The sequence below is a fragment of the Urocampus carinirostris genome, chromosome 6 (assembly GCF_059441175.1).
Source record: "Urocampus carinirostris isolate Australia breed hairy pipefish chromosome 6, RoL_Ucar_1.0, whole genome shotgun sequence".
NCBI lineage: Eukaryota > Metazoa > Chordata > Actinopteri > Syngnathiformes > Syngnathidae > Urocampus > Urocampus carinirostris.
In genome coordinates, this window is record NC_142354.1 from 10,339,841 (window position 1) to 10,358,558 (window position 18,718).

Below are 18,718 nucleotides of genomic sequence, written 5' to 3' on the forward strand. Positions count from 1 at the left end.
TCTTTGATATTTTCTTCTTGCTTGCCACTTCCATTAAATTCTTCTTTATTATGATGATGAAAATGTCGGTTCTCAATCGCGGAAAAACACAGGAAACAAAGTCAATAATGTCTAAGGAGTCAAAACCGTATTGATCCAGGTATGGCCCAAAGCATGAGACCTGAGAACAAAACTTTTTCTAGTTGAGAACAAAATAGGACCAAGACTGTATGTACAAACCTCAGCAAAATAATTCAATAACGTTTTAAGTTTTAACACAAACAGAACACAAGTCCCCCAACACAAGCCCGGTTTCCATCCACTAGTGGCAGGCACAAGTTTACAAACACTAGCCTGCAAGAGTTTCCCCGACCGGGATTTCTAACCCAGGCCTTCAGCCGCTGGTGGCGGGCACACGTCCCCCAACACTAGCCCGGTTTTATGCCCACAAGTCCCGCAACAAAAGAATGCCTTTTTGTATCAGTAACACAATTATCCCGATTATGTGAGCCTTTTTATACATTTATTTTTTTTATCTAGTAAACACATTTAAATTGCCTCCATTGAACCGAAGCATTGAATTGTACATGTGCAATTACTTATTTGTGTTTTTTTGTGTACTTTTTGACCTATTAACAAGTGAGAAATCTTAGAAGTGGGAGTGTTGTATGTACGCCAACACCATCGCATTTGCTAAAATATCCTCATTTAAACAAATTCAATTATAACCAGAACTTTGACATTAAATTTATTTGTAGCGAGGTAAACACACGGGGAGACGGAGCAGAAGTACAATTTTGAAGTAGGGAGGGGTCCTTTGTTTTACTCACCACACTTATAAAGCTAATAATAACAATTTTGGGGGACAATAGAAACTTAAACATGATAAGTTTACTTGTGTGATAGCTTTGTGTGTCTGGCTTTTTAACACGTTTTTATTGGTCATTCCAGTGTTTGAAAGAACGTCTGCCCGGACGCCCTGGGCGTGCATCTTTTATGTCGGGCGTACAACTTATGCAACGTCTCTGCCCGGGTGCCCGACAATTTTATCAAGAAAGAAAAAAAAAATCTTTTGTTTTTATTTTTATTTTTTTTAAAAAAATTTTCAAGTCAAACGTTTGCTTTATTCCGATTTAGAAATCTTCGTCCGGTTTGGAAATTTTGGAATGTCGATTCATTTGACAATTTGCATACTCTGCAGCCAATTACAAAACTCAATTCCAATGAAGTTGGGAAAGTGTGTTAATTGCAAATAAAAATTGATCCAAGTAAATTGCAAATTCTTTTCAACCCATATTTAAATGAATGCACAGCAAAGACAACATATTTATTGTCTTCACTCATAAACTTTATTGTTTTGGGAGAAAATCATCAACTCTGTAATTTGATGACAGCAACACGTGCCAAAATAGTTGGGACAGGTGTCAATAACTACTCAGAAAGTGGATGAATGGAAATCAACCAACTATTTGCAGGTGAACAGATGAATTAGCAACAGGTGAGAGTTGTTACTGGGTATAAAAAAGGGAGACCCGAACAAGCTAAGTCATTCACATGCAAGGATGGGGCGAGGTTCACCTCTTTGTGAACAACTGCGTGAGCAAATTGTTGAACAGTTTAAAAACAACATTCCTCAAAGTACAATTGCAAGGAATTTAGGGATATCATCATCTACAGTCCATAATATTGTGAAAAGGTTCAGGGAATCTGGAGAAATCACTGTGCGTAAACGGCATGGCCGTAAACCATTATTGAATGCCCGTGACCTCCGAGCCCTCAAGCGGTACTGCATTAAGAACCGACATCAATGTGTAAAGGACATCACCACATGGGCTCAGGAACACTTTGGAAAACCACTGTCAGTCAATACAGTTCGACGCTATATCCGTAAGTGTGGGTTAAAACTTTATGTTGCAAAGCGTAAGCCATTCATCAACAACATCCAGAAACGCCGCAGGGTTCTCTGGGCCCGAGCCCATCTAAAATGGACTGATACAAAGTGGAAAAGTGTTCTGTGGTCTGATGAGTCAGTTTTCCAAATTGTGTTTGGGAATTGTGGACGTCGTGTCCTCCGGTCCAAAGAAGAACAGAACCACCCAGACTGTTATGCACGCAAAGTGCAAAAGCCAGCATCTGTGATGGTATGGGGGTGCATGAGTGGCCAAGGAATGGGTAACCTGCACATCTGTGAAGGCACCATTAATGCAGAAAAGTACATTCAGGTTTTGGAACAAAGTATGATGCCATCCAAACAGAATCTTTACCATGGGCGCCCTTGCTTCTTCCAGCAGGATAATGCCAAGCCACACACTGCACGTCTCACGACAGCGTGGCTTCGTAGTAAGAGGGTGCGGGTGCTTGACTGGCCTGCCTGCAGTCCTGACCTGTCTCCCATTGAAAATGTGTGGCGCATTATAAAGCGCAGAATAAGACAAAGGAGACCCCGGACTGTTGAACAGCTGAAGCTGTACATAAAGCAAGAATGGGAAAGGATTCCACTATCAACGATTCAACAACTAGTCTCCTCACTTCCTAAACGTTTATTGAGTGTTATTAAAAGGAAAGGTGATGTAACACAATGGTGAAGAAGCCCCTTTCCCAACTACTTTGGCACTTGTTGCAATTATAAAATTCTAAGTTTATCATTATTTGCTTATGGAAATAAAGTTTATGAGTTTGAACATGGATAATCTTGTCTTTGTGGTGTATTCATTTAAATATGGGTTAGAAAAGGTTTGCAAGTCATTCTATTCTAATTTTACTGACATTTTAAACTTTTTCCCAACTTCAATGGAATTGACTTTTGTAGAAGCCTGCATCGAATAACTTCGAGCTTCCGGACTTTCCCGAGCATTATAAGGTTGTGCATTTCAATATCATTTTCCAAAGTAGACGTGTAGAAAACACAAGAAAAATTGATAAGTGGTTAGGAATCAAGCCAAAACCTCAGCCCCAGAAGAAAGATTCAAAAGAAGCTAACAAAATTGATGACGCTCCAAAACGTAAACGTACATTAAAAGCATCCTAGAAAGAGGAGTTCACGTGGCTTGTAGCAGACAACGCAACGTAAAACATTGCATGAATGAAGATGAGTAAATACTGGTACATACTGATGGCAGATGGAAAACGGCCATCAGCAATCCTTAATACTTTGCAACAATGTTTTTTTTTTTTGCTATGAGTCGTCTTATTGTGTTTAAAGTTGTGAAAAACGGGGCATGCAACTTTATGGCTGGGCAGGCAACTTTTCAGAGTTGTCTGCCCGGGTGTCCGGTAACTTTCAGACACTGGTTATTCTCAATAATTCAGAAACCTCTATTCAGAGTTATTCCGGACATAGAACCTCCCAGAACTTTCTTTTGCAATTTTTGTTTAATCTCTATTGATGTGGCAGCCTTAAAGCCTCCAACATTTACTGCCACTGTCCTCAACTGTCTCCGTGAAAGGGTTGTCACAGAAATCAAACTTTGACACAGCATATCTGCCCGGCCAAGCGTTGGATTTACAATGCGATGTTCTATTTGCAAGTCTCATTGGCCCAATTCTCGCAAGCGTTCCGTTTTGGTCCCCCCATGAAGCAGCTGTCAGGCGAATTGTTGCGTCGAGTGCTTTTTCCGTGTCAGATTTTGGAGGGCCACTTTCAGTCTGCCCATGACAGGAAACCCGCTGACCTACCGAGAAGAGAGCCAGTCTGAGAACATTTAACATTGCAACCGGCTCCCATGTTTGAGCGCAGTCCACCACTACAACATCAATATTTCAGTCATTTCTACTCTGTATTTGTGTTTATGTTGAACTGCAGGCTTAATAGAGAATATCAGAGCCATGCTCTATTAGGAATAGACCCACCCAAAAAAAAAGCCTGGAGTGTTGAACACAATAACTTTCCAGAAATAATATTAAATGCGCTGTTGTGAAATTGATTTTTACAGGGTCATTTTGATGCTATGATGATTGCTGGGGACATGTTTTGCCCAAGGCTGCAAATTAGCACACAGGAATGGCCTTCTTTTCAATTTGTCATACCTCTGATGCAATCCATTTAATTCCTTATTAGGCTTTACTCAAATAATCCTTGTGTTTGTTGCCCATGTGATCATAATGTGATATAAAGACCCCATAGAGTGAAATTGTAATACAGTGGAACCTCGGTTCTCGACCATAATCCGTTCCAGAACCCTGTTCGAAAACCGATTTGTTCGATCGCCGAAATCATTTTTTCCCATTAAAAATAATGTAAATTTTTTAATCCGTTCCAACACCCTGAATGTTTACCTTGAATGTTTAATGTAAACATAAAGCTAACCCAGGCTAATCGTATGTTCGCGTTAGCGTAATCTTCCGTACGAAAGATTACGCTAACATGATCATGTAAAAATATTAAAAAATCAGGTCGTTTACAAGTCATTTAGCACCCGGGTCTCCACAACAAGTGGTGAGCGGTTCATTGGAAAGGGGGCTCCGTTCCAACACCCTCAATGTTGGGCTCCGTTACAACACCCTGAATGTTAACCTGAATGTTCAACGTAAACATAATGCTAACTCAGGCTAATCTTACGTTCGCGTTATCGTAATCTTCCGTACGAAAGATTACGCTAACATGAACGTGTAAAAATAAAAAAATCAGGTCGTTCACAAGTCATTTAGCACCCGGGTCTCCACAACAAGTGGTGAGCGGTTCATTGGAAAGGGGGCTCCGTTACAACACCCTGAAAGTTGGGCTCCGTTCCAACACCCTGAATGTTTACCTGAATGTTCAACGTGAACATAATGCTAACCCAGGCTAATCGTATGTTCGCGTTTTCGTAATCTTCCGTACGAAAGATTACGCTACCATGAACATGTAAAAATAAAAAAAGGATAAAGAAAATAATTATGAATAGGATTTCTTACCTTTGTGGTGGTCAGCAGAAGGCGCAGGTGGACGGTAAAGTATTCCCTAGCAAGATCAGACACTCCACCTCTTTTATATTTTGCTATTATTTCTTTCTTAAATGCAATAGTTGTACGCACTACTTTTCTTTTTTCACCTGTAGCAACTTTGCTGCTTGCACTGACTTTTTTCGGATGCATAATTAAGGGCTAAAACACTTCGTACACCTATATTAAAAGCGAAAGCAAAACGAAGCACGTCCGCACGCGGTAACAGTTGATCAAGAAAAGAGCAATCTACACCCGTACGCCGCTCAGCATCGCACCCTAGCGTACCCACTCACGCATTACCGGCGTTCAAACTCCGATTTTTTTGACCGAACAGCGAAGCAAGAATTTCTCGAAATTTTTGGTTGGACTCAGATTTGTTCGAACTGAGAGGCGTTCGAAAACCGAGGTTCCACTGTACTAATTTTAGGTTTAAATCTTTGGATTCGGAGGAATGAAAACAGCAATTGCATGTCCATAAAATCCGGAAAAGCTTGTTGGTGTTTTTTGGGCTGCCAAAAGTTTTTCCATAGCTGCAAGTTTGGTGACGATCTTTCGAGAATTATAAAGTGGGCTGCAGTTGACCATTCTCCTCACCAATTGGTCATAAGCTCAAAAGTTTGGTTTGATTCATCTTTCACTGTATCTTTGGCAGTCGGGAATCGTGACGGTTGCACCACCCGACAGATACCTGCACCCGCCCTTGCGAACCACACTGATTTTAATTTAAACGTACCACTTCAAAGCCTCGGCTCGAGCTCCGGATGAAACAAAGATACCTTGGTCATATACCTCAAGAGGGGTGACCCATCCATCCGATCTCCTCCTTCTTCCACTCAGCCGCTTTATTTCCACATCCTCTCTACTAAGTGACCCAATAACTAGGGTTTGCGAGACCTTTCGGTCTCCCGGCCCCCCATTCTTTGCCTTGTTGTCTCTTAGGGAGTAGAGATAGATAGGACACGACACGCAGCGGACCACGGTGGGAGAATTCTCTTACCTCTCACGAGGAGAGGGCCCCTCATTGAACTATTTTTTTCATATGCGGACCGGTACAAAACTACCTACGACTTGGTATCGGTCCGCTGCCTAGTTGTTGCCTACCATTGATTTACCACACTCAAAACATCGTGCATGCCATGGATTATAGTTTTGGTTCCATACCCTACGGGCAGCCTATACGCAGGCAATTTAATGCTATCTATTTAAGGAAAAAGCTAAAGCTGTCTAGGGTCATGCCTTACCCATCGGCACGTGCAAACCATACGTACGAGCTGTTTATAGATCGTATGCGTGCACCCATTCATATTTAACTAGAGCCAGCCGTACGCACAAGCTGTTTATAGATCCTATACATGGATCGTTTATGGTTATATACAACGAGAGCGCGCCGCGGTCATCGTGTGCAGCAGGTCGAGGGCAATATGCGACATGTTTAAGGACAAGCCTGCGGGGCCCGCTGGTGTGAGGGTCAGATGTCCCTACAAGGACATCGTCAAGGCGTACGGCCTTCATACCAAAGTCTGCAAGGGTGTGTGCGACTGTGGCAAGGCAGTGCCAGCTGGGCACCTTAAAAATAGCCGCTACGGGATTGCAATTCACAGGGATCGAAGAACACATAGGCGCCGGTCCCGAGTATTGTTGTAACTCCAACCCTGAAAAGGACCATGAAGCCCAGTGGCTTCAAGATCCACAGATTTTGTAAGAAGTCCTCGAGGGTCTCCTGTAAACGGAGCAGTAGGGCAGTAGGTTGAGTTGTGGAAACCGAAACGTGACGGGATCAGACGGGAAGGATTAAAGAGCGCTGGGCTGACCTCCAATTTGGGGAAGAGATGAACGCTCATAACGCAAACAGCTGCTCAGTCAAAAAAGTCCAAGGCCTTAAATGAAGAAACACAAGATACTTGATGCAAAATATAAAATGTAAACATAGTCATAAAAGTGAGTAACTGGAATGGCGGACCATAATCTTGTGCATGAAGTGGCTCTTTCACCTCACATAATCTCTGCTTGGGTTAAAAAGGATTATAGGATTATGAGGAACTCCCAGTGGGAGAAAGAAAGAGAAGGCAAGACGTGAAAGGAAGAGAAATCAAACTTGAAGTGGAGACACTATTTTATGATGATTTATATGCTCGGCAAAAGTTTTATTGAAGGGATGAGCATTTTGAAAAGGTTAAATGGGCTAAAACAGATAAATAAATGTGTTTTCTTTTCTTGTGACTTGACAAAACAAAAATTCACTGTCATTTTTAATCAGAATATTCAAATTCAGCATAGAACAGGGTAATAAATGTAATGCATTCAATTTGTCATTTAATAAATTTGAAATGTTCTAAATTGTGAAATCAAGAAAAATAATGTTTCATTTGAATTGTTAACCATCCTACTTATTATTGAATAGTTTAGACTTTTAAGCAAGTTCAACACCGCTTCTTAATATTTGTTTTCACGAGCTAGGAGATTTAAAATCTTTTTTTTTTTTTTACAGAACAATTTGCTGGATGTTTTTTTTAAACATTCAGAAGCTCTTCTTGATTCAACTTCATTATTTTATTTAATCTGAATGGTAAAGATGACTAAAACTGTTTTTGATTTTATTCTTTATCTCTTAGGTCACCAATGCGGTACCGAAGGGCATAGGGATATCCCCTTCTTATCTGAAGGCCTCTCTTCCTGGTCTCCTTCTGGACTTTGATGTCTTCTCTCCTTATTTTGGCTGTCTACTAAAGTTTACATTCACTACAAACCTAACAATCATACAGGATTTGAATATATTTCTTTAATCTCGTTAATGTGAGCAGCATTCCCCACAATTGCAAAGAGTCACTCTTTGCAGGACAAAGGGAGCGCGGTCAGCAGAATTCAAAAGTGGGCTACGAGTCGACCGGGGTGTTGGCGATCTTTGCTAACGGCGCCAGATGAGGGCATGCTCACAAATGAGTAGAACGGAAGACGGCTAGCCAAAGAAGTAGGCGAAATGATTGTCTGTCGTTATCAAAGGGCCTCTTGTGTAGTCCAGGGCCATGAGGGCCACAGGAATGTCCGTGTGACTAAAACGTGACGACTCGGCTCACACGGATGCTAACAAAGTGCTGACCCACTGACCTGAAAACCAAAAGCAGGGAAATAAAGGTTCGATTTCACAAAATTGTGATCTTTTTGCCATTGAAATGAGCGAGGGATTGCCACATTTGGATGACAAACCTGTCATGCTTCTTTTGTGTTATATTGTACACTTTTTTTTAACCGTCTTTAGTGTTTGCCTTGTGCCGGTGCTCACGATTGACGAGTAAAACAAACAAATATTACACATGGCTTTATAACAGGAATGGGCAAGCTACAGTCGGCGGGCCACATAATTCCTGTCCCTTGTTTTATTCCAGTTTGTCAAAAAAAAAAAAAAGTTAAAAATTGTCAAGGTTGCCATAGTGCCCAATTGACCCCGCCCGTGTGGCGCCAGCTGCGGCTCATTGACAGATTGGCTTTCCGTCTATTTAAGCTTAGTGCTCTCATTCCTCCTTTGTCAGTCCGTCAACGAACCTCTGCCCCGCAAGACGTGGGTTTTGACATGGTCCTGTTTCCTGTTGGTATTCTCTGTCCAGTAGTGTTCCCGTTTATTTTTGTCCAGTTTATTATTCTCTCCAGTTTTCGTTCCTGTCTAGTTTGTCCTGTTTATTTTTGATATCCTGTTTCATTATCAATCCGGTCTGTCCCGTCCTGTCTGGTATCGACACCATCTGTCCGATATCTACTCGGGCAATTAGTATCGATCTCATCGGCTTCTGGCTTCCTATCATTTCACGCCAGACTGCTGCCTTTATTTTCCCGTAAAATAAAAGGCTTGTGTGAGAAACGTCACGCGTTTGGGTCCTGATCCTGTACCTGTTCATGACAAAAAAATATAATGTCTTACATAGCTATTTAGGATTAACTTAGGCGTTTTTGTGAGGAACAGATGAATTGATTTTCAATTACCTCGGATCGGGAAAATTTAGCCGAAATACAAGCACAATCCAGGAACAAATGAATCTCTTAGAGGTATCATAATACATGTAGAAGCCTGCATGCTTATTCATAAATGTATATTGTTGTCGCTATTCTAAAAAGACTGAAAGTGACATCAGAGCAAAGAAAACTAAATTAGAAGTGCAATGTCCTGATCAAAAATGTTGTGTGCTACCTTGCTTAGTTTTTATTGGATGTTAATTGGGTTTGCTTCCTAATCGAAGCTTTAGCATATTCTAAAAATAATATCGTGTCTTTTGATAGGGTGACAAATTATAGCATTTTCAACACGGCCTAACTTTGGAATTTCTGTATCCCTGCTCCCGACTGCCCATTTTCTTGGGTGTGCATTTGTGGAAGCGTCATTTGTATGCGGAAATCCCTGCAAGACTGTCGACGGAATGTTGTGGTTCTCTTTTTTTGTAGAATTTCCTACCAAACACTTGTGAAAACATCCCAGTCAAAGTACTCTGACCTCAAGCGGGTGTGTAAAAATGTACGATTTGAGAAACGGAAAAAAGGAAGCTTAGAGTCAGTACCCGCTGTCTTAAAGAACCTATAGTAATCAGGGATAGCCAAAAAGGACGCCAATAAAATACATGTACGCCCACTGGTATTTTCTTCTGCATCGGTCAAACTTTTCAAACCAAATCCATTTGGGTGGTTGAAGGGTGAAGACGACAGTGTCCTTTCAATGAGCTCACATGTAAATATAGCTTTTTGGTTCTACGTAGCAATTACAAAGCGACGGCAGGACAAAAAGTTCGATGGAGCTCGTGGGCTGGGGATCATGAAGGGATCTATGCGCAGACGTGCATTACAGGGGTGAGCCAGTTCAGAAGGTTCCATGTTGGCCCTGGGGGGGAACTCGCAAGTGTTCAGGTGCTAGAATCCTCTAGCTAGGCCAACGCTGACCGTAGGGCTATATTAAGAACTGGCTCTGGTGTCAAGCCTATGTGCTGATGTGGGGATTATTCCGAGAAATCGACGGGAATAACTGCTACAAATTGGCTATGGCAAATCAAGAGCAAAAATGTATCAGGGGACATGTGAATACGCCTCTGATGCCTTTCAGCATGGTGTTTGGAGGAATAAAAGAGATCGAAAGAGAGAAAATGAGGCAGGAAGGGAAAATTAAAAGAAAGGGACAGAGAAAATGAGAAGGGGAAAAGGCAATTGAGTGACAAATGAATGATGAAGCGAGACAATCCGAGACAACAGTGAGTGTGAGAGAGATGAAGAGAAAGAGAAAAATGAGAAAAAATAAGAGAAAAGAACAGAGCAAGAGAAAAAAATGAAAGTTAGAGTGAATGAAAGATAAAAGTAGTGAGAATGACAGAGAAATAATGAAACGAAAGAAAAGTAACTGAAACAGGAAAATGACTTGGTGAACAGAAACTGAATCAGAGAGAGAGAGAGAGAGAGAGAGGGGGAAAAGTAAAGACACGGAATAAGAAGGAAAAATAATGAGCGAAAACATTAGAGAAACATAATGATAAGGTGAAAGAGAGATGGAAAGAAATTGAGTAAGAAAGATTGGGGGTAGAAAATGAGAAAGAGAATGAGAAAGAATGTGTGAAATGGAAATGGAGAAAGAGATACAAAATGAGAGAAATGTAGGAAAAAATAAAGATGTTATAAGAAAGAAATGAAAAAAGAAAGAAAGTGAATTTGAGACAGAAAAAGAGAATTTCAGAACGAATGAAAAAGAAACAGAAAAAAAGAGATGGGAGAAAGAGAGATTAAAAAAAGAGACAGAGAGGGGGAACAAGACTGAATGAGATAAAAAAAAACGAGTGATGGAATTAGAGAAACAGAAGGACAATAAATGAGACACACCGAAAAATCCATCCATCCATTATCTGCACCGCTTATCCTCAGTCGGGTCTCGGGGGTGCTAGAGCCCATTTTAGCAATCTTTGGGCAGTGTGCAGGGGACATCCTCAACTGGTTGCCAGGGCACAGAGAGACAGACAATTCGAACCGGCACATTAACTCGACATGAATGTTTTTGGAATGTGGGAGGAAACCCACGCAAGCACGGGGAGAACATGCAAACTCCACACAGGAACGTTCGATCCCATGACCTCAGAACTGTGCCGCACACGCGCTAACCACTGCTCAATGGAGAAAGAATGGAGAGATAGAAAATAAGAGAAAAACAAAATACATAAAGGATGAGATAGAAAAATATTGAGAGATGTAATGAGAGAAACAGAAGGAGAGTGATTTTGATGCACAGTAACAGTGAGAGAAATTGAGAAAAATAAACACCTGGAAAAGTTGAGAGAGTTGGCATTGGGGAAAAAAAAATTGAGAAATGAGTGAACGAGAGACACAGTAACCAATCGAGAGACATTGAGAAAGAATGAGAGAGAAAATAAGAGACAGAGGGAGGGAGGGCAATAAAGACATATTGAATGAGAGAGATAAACAGAGATGCAATAAGTGTAAAAAATGAGACAGAACGTGAAATAAGAAAGAATTAACAAGAGAGAATGAGGAAGGAGAAAGAGAGAGCGAATGTGAGTTTGAGTGAGGGAGAGACAGAGAAAATGTCCAGGGACGACTACAGAAAAGGAAAACGAAAATGTCAGCATTCCAAAATCCTGCAGCTCTGTGTGCAGGCCACATTCCTGCTTCTTCAGGATACAAACAGTCCAGAACGCGACACACAACTGTACACTTCACACTCATATATTTACTCATATACACATACGATTTTCTTCGAGTCGGGCTGGATTGATGAGTGAGGTGCCATGGCCTTTGACTTCCACTTGCACTTTTCTGAACGTCAACACGGCTAAATAGTTGCCTCGACTTCAGGCTCTGAAAGCTCAGGTCACGGCACTCCAATTTCAGAGCTCCATCACTCATTGAGAGAAAAACAGACAATTTGCATCAATCTCTGATTCAATCCAACCGATGACATCAAGAAATGCGTCACTTACACTAAACTAACCAATAATGCAGTGAAAATGCTTTCAACTTCTTTTTTCTTATACCACCTAATGGTGAAACTGTAGGGCAAAAATTACTAAAGTGAACGTCGAGAACAGTAACCGAAACTGTTTTCGAATTTGCATATATGCAGCACAGCAGCAAACGGAGAAATGTTCATAACAATCTAAAACAAGTCCGAGCTTCACGTGTTGTTTCAATCCAATTGTGTTACGGCGGTGACATCTTGTGGCTAGGAGTAGAATTGCAGTTGCGATTGCAGCTGGAACAAATTCAATCGTGTCTTACACTGAACCATGTTATAGCATTTGAAAACTCTCTTTTCCTTAATAAAATACAGGATATGCTTATAAGTATGATGAAAAACGCTGGATAAAAACTTTTAAAAAGTAAAACAAAACTGGGAACAACGCATTGTCGGAAATATTCCACTGCCTTGAAATGGTTCAGTCCACTTGATTCCTAACCGTGCAGCCCCGTGTATGTGTGTGTGTATTCTATTAGAAATAAATGAGTCAAAACTGCATGGCGTAGTAATAGTGTTTCTGCTAACCACATATGGTAAAGTGATGTTCACAAACTCCTGAACAGTGTTGAATAATCCTAAATCACGAAGTGAAATGGAAAAGAATCAACCAGACACTCCGGGTGCTCTAACCCCTGAACCTAAAATAAACCCCCACTGAATCTCTTTTTTTTGTTAAATGTTGAAAACATGCCATGTCCCTGCCAATCACCGTAAAAACTTTGCAACCTTGGGCTGGCCGTGGGGCTGTCTGTTTATGGGGATTAGCGGCTCTATTTTTATCTTTTCTGTTTTTCCTATCACCAACTCAAAGTCCTTTCTGTTCACATGAAGGAGATCGATTCAACTACGATGGAATTTAGAGACGTAACGATTGGGTCGATGCGGAAAAAAAGAATAAAAAGATCAATACATTGACTATGTTTACATGCAGGTAATAATTCAATCGGAAATCGGATATTGCATTTCTGAATTGTTTACGTGCTTAAAGACAAACAAATAACCCAGTATACATGGCTTTTGCCAGTAATCCAAATACAAAGACCAGAGTACTCTGTCATTACCCAAATAGATGTATTAAAATAAGAATGATTTAATTCACATCACTCATCAAATTCAACGAAGTACCATGCTCGTTTCCTCTGCGCTCCCAAAGTGAGCTCATTTGCTGCTCTGCTTGTTTAACAGATGTGCTTGTTCGCAGCTGGTCACAAACATAGATTTACACTATACATGGATGGATACAACCGTGGCATTTTCACCATGGGTGCAGTAAATTAAATTGAAATGTCCATGAGAAAACTATCGATACGCTCTCAATTCCGTCCTTCGGTTATTTTTATCAAGTAAGGTTTGCGTGTATCAATTCTCTCTGTATTCCAATGAATGTTGGAAACTGGACAATAAATTAAGAAAACTCTAAAGTGTATACTGCTAATGCTTAAGCAAACAGAAAATACAAGGTCTCACTCAAAAAATGTAATCGGACAACCTGCAGTTGGACTAAGATCTTACTCGGATTATTGTGCGCGTTTACATGGTCTAACATTGTCAATATGTTAGACCATTGTGAATATTGTACTGGCAATTATTGCATCGCATGTAAAATTGGTAACCATTTATTCACAAATGTATGTTTAGTAAGTGTCAACCCTTGTTTCGATTTATTTAAACGTGTCTTTGTCAAAACCAGAACAGGAGGAGGACCCAGATGTGTAACGTTTTCACACAAGCTTTATTTTACGGGAATGGGGCAGTCATGCTCGTAAACACAAACGCCAGTGATTCGGCGATTGTTGGGTGGAAGATGTAAGACAGAAGTCTGGCGTGGAAAAACAGGAAGCCAGAGGCCGACGAGATCGATACCAGATACCGGACAGACGGGGTCAATACCGGACAGGACGGGACAGGCAGGATCAATACTGAATATCAGACAGGCAGGGTCGATACCGGACAGGACGGGACAGACAGGATCGATACCAGATACACCAGCAGATACCGGACAGACAGGGTCAATACTGGACAGGACGGTACAGACAGGATCGATACCAGATACTGGAGACTGGAGTCAGATATCAGATAGGATCGATACCGGGTACTGGAGACTGGCCCAAGGTATTGGACAGGATGAGACAGGTGGAATCGATACGGGATACCGGAGACTTTAGCAAGATATCAGACAGGACGAGACCGACAGGATCGATACCAGACAGGATGCACAGGTAGGAGTCAAACACACGTCTTGCGGGTGCAGAGGTTCGTTGACAGACTGACCAGGGGTAATGGGGAACTGAGCTTAAATAGGAGGGAAGCAAATCAGGCAACAAGCCGCAGCTGTCGCCAAACGGGCGGGGCCAAGTGAGGGCAATGGGCAACAGTGACAGTCTTAGCCTTCAAGTTCGATATCTCAGTTATGTGCAGTTTTTGTTTTAGATGCTCTTAACTTAATTCCAAAACTGTTATGCAGAAGAAGTATTTAATTGCAGAAAAGTTCTTGACTTCATTTATTTTTGGACCGTTAAAGGTTTTAAATCGTACTGTTTACTGATTTACTTTCGACTTCATTTCCATAACTTGCAATAGAAGATTTTTTCAGTTGTCACGTTGACTGTTACAGTTTTAAGCGCAATATCCCCATTCAAATGCAATTTCCTGGTTCTGTATACAGTAGTTCTTATTTCGGAAATAACTATATTAGAGGTAACCACATTATATTTTTTTTTATTTGTGATCCCGTTGTTTCCCTGTGGTGAGGGGCCCTCTCCTCTTGAGAGGTTAAAGAATTCTCCCACTGTGGTCTGCTGCCTGTCGACTAAAGTGGAGGGAGCGAGGGGACTGGGGATCCTCTCCTCTCTATCTCTACTCCCTTAGAGACGGCAAGGCAAAGAAAGGGGGGCGGGAGACCGAAAGGTCTCGCAAACTCTAGTTATAGGGTCACTAAATGTGAGAGGATGGGTGTTATGAGCGCACTGCAGGAAAGAGGTCTAAATGTAGTGGAAGCTACTGCTCTTGTTGGCTATAGGAATGAATGGAGAGGTGTTGTAGAAGGATAGTGGGATGTTTGGACGCGTTGTAAGGGATGAGCAGGGCACCTGTATGATGCGGCAGGGGTAAACCAGTGAAAGCTGTCGGGCCCTGCTGTTGAACAAAAGGGTGTGTTGTGTCACCCTGACCTGAGTGACATGGCCGCTTTCTGGTGTCCCATCTCATCTGGAGGGACGAAAGCATGACCAACTTGAGTGCTGAGGTGCCTAACTTGTTTTGGTGTTTGGGCAATTGGGTTGGCCATGGTCCAAAACATTTTTTGTGTGTTTTTGCTATTTTTTTCCCCTTTTATTTTCTTTGTTATTGTATGTATTTTTCTTGCTGTCGGTCACCCCTCTTGAGGGATACGACCAAGGTAGATAGAATCGATTGATCCCGTTGTAAAAATACAATAATAAAGGTGATTTTGATTTGGATTAGTAAGCATTGGGGAAGGTTAAAAGCATGCAAGATGTGGTTTTGGTAGTCAAAATAGAGCAATGGGTTTGTGACCAGATCTTTTTTTCATCTTCATGTTTCAATACACAGTTCCAATGTGTGCTATACTCTCAGTTCGAGATTAAAAAAAATAAAAAATAATATAATTCAGTAGAATTGTCTCTCTTGTCATTGATTACAACATGGTGTACATTCTTTGGAACGAGATTAGACGTGGCATATGTAATAGAAAGATTAAAAAATGGGATGTATAGAGACCTTTGCATGTTTGCATGTTTGTAAACAAATATGATATAGCAAAGCTGTGCGCACATTGAGGAAGAACGGTGGCATTTATGCGAGTTTGTACCAGCCGATTGACAGAAACATCTCAAATAAGCAAAAAGTATGTGCAAGCGGAGAAATATTGACTGTATTTTAGAGATCACCGCAAACGTGAACATTCCCACTGATGTCCTCGGTCCAGTCGGATCTTTTAATGGCTCGCAGCCAAACGTTCCTATGGTGATTTTGAGAAGGCCTGTTTCCTCTGGGAATTGCAACAAAAGTGTTCCTTAAAATTGTGATTTGAGCACCTGTACACAACAACAGCTGGGCATGTTGTTCTTGTAAATTGCGACTCTTAAAAACACAACTCAACATACAATTATTCCCTTACTCTATTCAAACTCGTACTCTTACTCAAGCTGTTTTGGGTCAACACTACGTACGCAACCCATGGCGATCCAGTGGTGCCTTAGGATGGAACGGGGTCTATTGACCCTTTACGCGTGATGTCACGTTTCCTTCCCTGGCGGAATGAGAGCCATGACGGACGGCAGGAGGAAGTACTTGAATGAGCATTTGAGCTCAACGAGCTGCTTTTGTTCCGATTGACCAGCAATTCAAAACATGTGTTGAAAACTGTTATGTGCTCTATAATAACGCTTGAGACGCCAAAATGAACTGTCAAATTATCAATGAATAAATGAGGACACGAATGTTCACAAGATAAAGCGTTATTTTGCCAAAGTCAGTATTTTTAATATCCGCAAAAGTAATTTTTATACAAGGTGTAAATGCCCCATGCTTTACTGGTCTATTGCATTCCCCCAAAATGTAGATACGAAGTCATTTTAGTAACATTTGCGCGAGGGGGCACATTTCATGCCGGGGTTGCATTTTTCCACAAAACCCAGCACAGCAACGCATATACCAGCTACGAAGAACAGGTTTGACATTTAGACTTTTAAAAGCTTTTAGATGAGTATATAGAGTGTATAGGGATACTCAATTTACAATACAGTGGTACAGACTGTGTGGACTGAAGTCAGGAAGATTTAGTTAGCCGTGTAAATATATCAGGAGGAATAAGTTATGCGTCGATCTTTAATTTTTCTAAATAGCACTCTCTGTGCTATCCGACAAGGTGAGCCATTTCATCCGACAGCTGCACAATATTCGTTTGACTTGTCATAGCCAATGGTGTTAAATAGTAGGCTATAGCTTTTTGTTGTTGTCTACTATTTACTGGCCTAACCCACTAGGGTTTACTATGGACCAAAATGTTAGTTATTGGTCCATCTAAAAGCCATGACTTGTTCTCAAAAACTGCTCTGAACATTGACAAAAGTAATATCACCCAGAGTCTCATCTCATCTAATCTCATTAGCCACACCACTTATCCTCAGTAGGGTCGCGGGGGTGCTGGAGCCCATCCCAGCAATCATCGGGCAGTGGGCAGGGGACACCCTGAACAGGTTGCCAGCCAATTGCAGTCACCCAGAGTGATTCAGTTAAAAATGTAGGTGTCATATTTGACCCCGATCCGTCCTTTCAAACACACGTGAAGAATATTACTAGAACAGCTTTCTTCCATATTCGCAACATTGCTAAAACTCGTCCTATGCTGTCTCAGTCAGATGCGGAGATTATAATTCACGCGTTTGTTACTTCCCATCTCGATGACTGTAATACACTACTCTGCGGTCTCCCGAAGTCCAAAATCAAGAGCCTTCAGCTGGTACAAAATGCTGCAGCGAGGCTTTTAACTAAGACAAGGAAGTTTGATCACATTACCTCGATTTTAGCTAACTTGCATTGTCTCCCTGTTAGCTTAAGATGTGATTTTAAGGTTCTGTTGGTATTATACAAAATCATGCATGGACTTGCTCCCTCCTATCTTTCAGATTTAATTTCCCCTTATGTTCCGGTCCGGAGCCTTTGCTCTGAAAACGCTGGTCTACTCGTGATCCCAAGAGCCAAGAAGAGATCCGCGTTCGGGCCCCGGTGCTGTGGAATGCTCTTCCCCCTGAGATTCGATCTGCAACCTCAGTGGAAATGCTTAAATCTAAGCTTAAAACACACTTCCACTCTTTAGCACATAAATAATCTATATTTATGTTGATAATATATGTATTAATTGCCCTCGTGTAGGTTTTAGATCAGGGGATGGTTTCATAATAGTCTGTAATAATAGTTTGCAATAGTCTTTGATCTTTGCAGCCCTTTGAGACTCTTTGTGATTAAGCGCGATACAAATAAACTTGACTTGACTATTTGGGTCACGTGTGTGCAACGGGTCAATACGTAATATGGTTTGGAGGTCTAACTCTGTATTGTTACTTTTGAATTGTCTTTAAAATGATTTATCATCTTGCCATCTCTCTTTATTGTCGGTTACCTCTCTCGAGGGATATGACCAGGGTAGATAGATAGGTGCATACTTGTCAAGCTCCAGGGCTCCATGCCCTTACAAACTGTCGTATTTTCCCTTACAAAATAATCTTACACCATTTTTTTTTCCAAACGTGTTTATTTATGTAGTTTAAGATGTTATATTGTACATGTGTTTCGTTACATCATATAAATTGTTAATTAACATTTTGTTGTGAGATACGGAGTTGCTTGACATGAATGAGGTTTATCATGAAAAAAGTTCAAATATTAAGTAGCTTGGACATTCACTGTAGAAGGAAAAAATACATGCAAATATAATTAAGTAGAATTTTCTTATTCAAATTATTAATTCATTTTCTGCATTAAATTATTGTTGGTAATATGCTGATTAAAGGGATGACCACAAATCTGTCTTTTTTCATTTTTTCCCTTTATACTTTCTTTTTTTCTTAACTTCTTTACAAAACATAATCATTCGTAATATATTGCATCAAAGTAATTGAGCCGTTTGAGAGCCGGCTCTCTTGAATGAGTTGAGCCGAAAAATCCGGTTCTCCAAAGAGACGAACTTCCTTTCACTACACAACTACTACGGAATGATGCATGATGGGAAATCCCTAGGCGACAGACGCATGTGCACAGTAACATCAAACCACTTGCTTTGTTTGCAACGAAAAAACGATA

The 18,718-nt window shown here is 41.0% G+C and overlaps 1 long non-coding RNA gene across 1 annotated transcript; it reads right to left on the reverse strand.

Moving 5' to 3' along the window:
* Positions 1-3,408: 3,408 nt before the first annotated feature.
* On the reverse strand, positions 3,409-12,010 carry LOC148363771 (uncharacterized). Its single transcript, XR_015850619.1, has 5 exons — positions 11,870-12,010; positions 11,627-11,779; positions 6,714-6,779; positions 6,469-6,622; positions 3,409-3,650 (listed from the first exon to the last, which is right to left on the reverse strand). It is a non-coding gene; the product is annotated as an uncharacterized LOC148363771 (long non-coding RNA).
* Between the last annotated feature and the right edge of the window lie 6,708 nt (positions 12,011-18,718).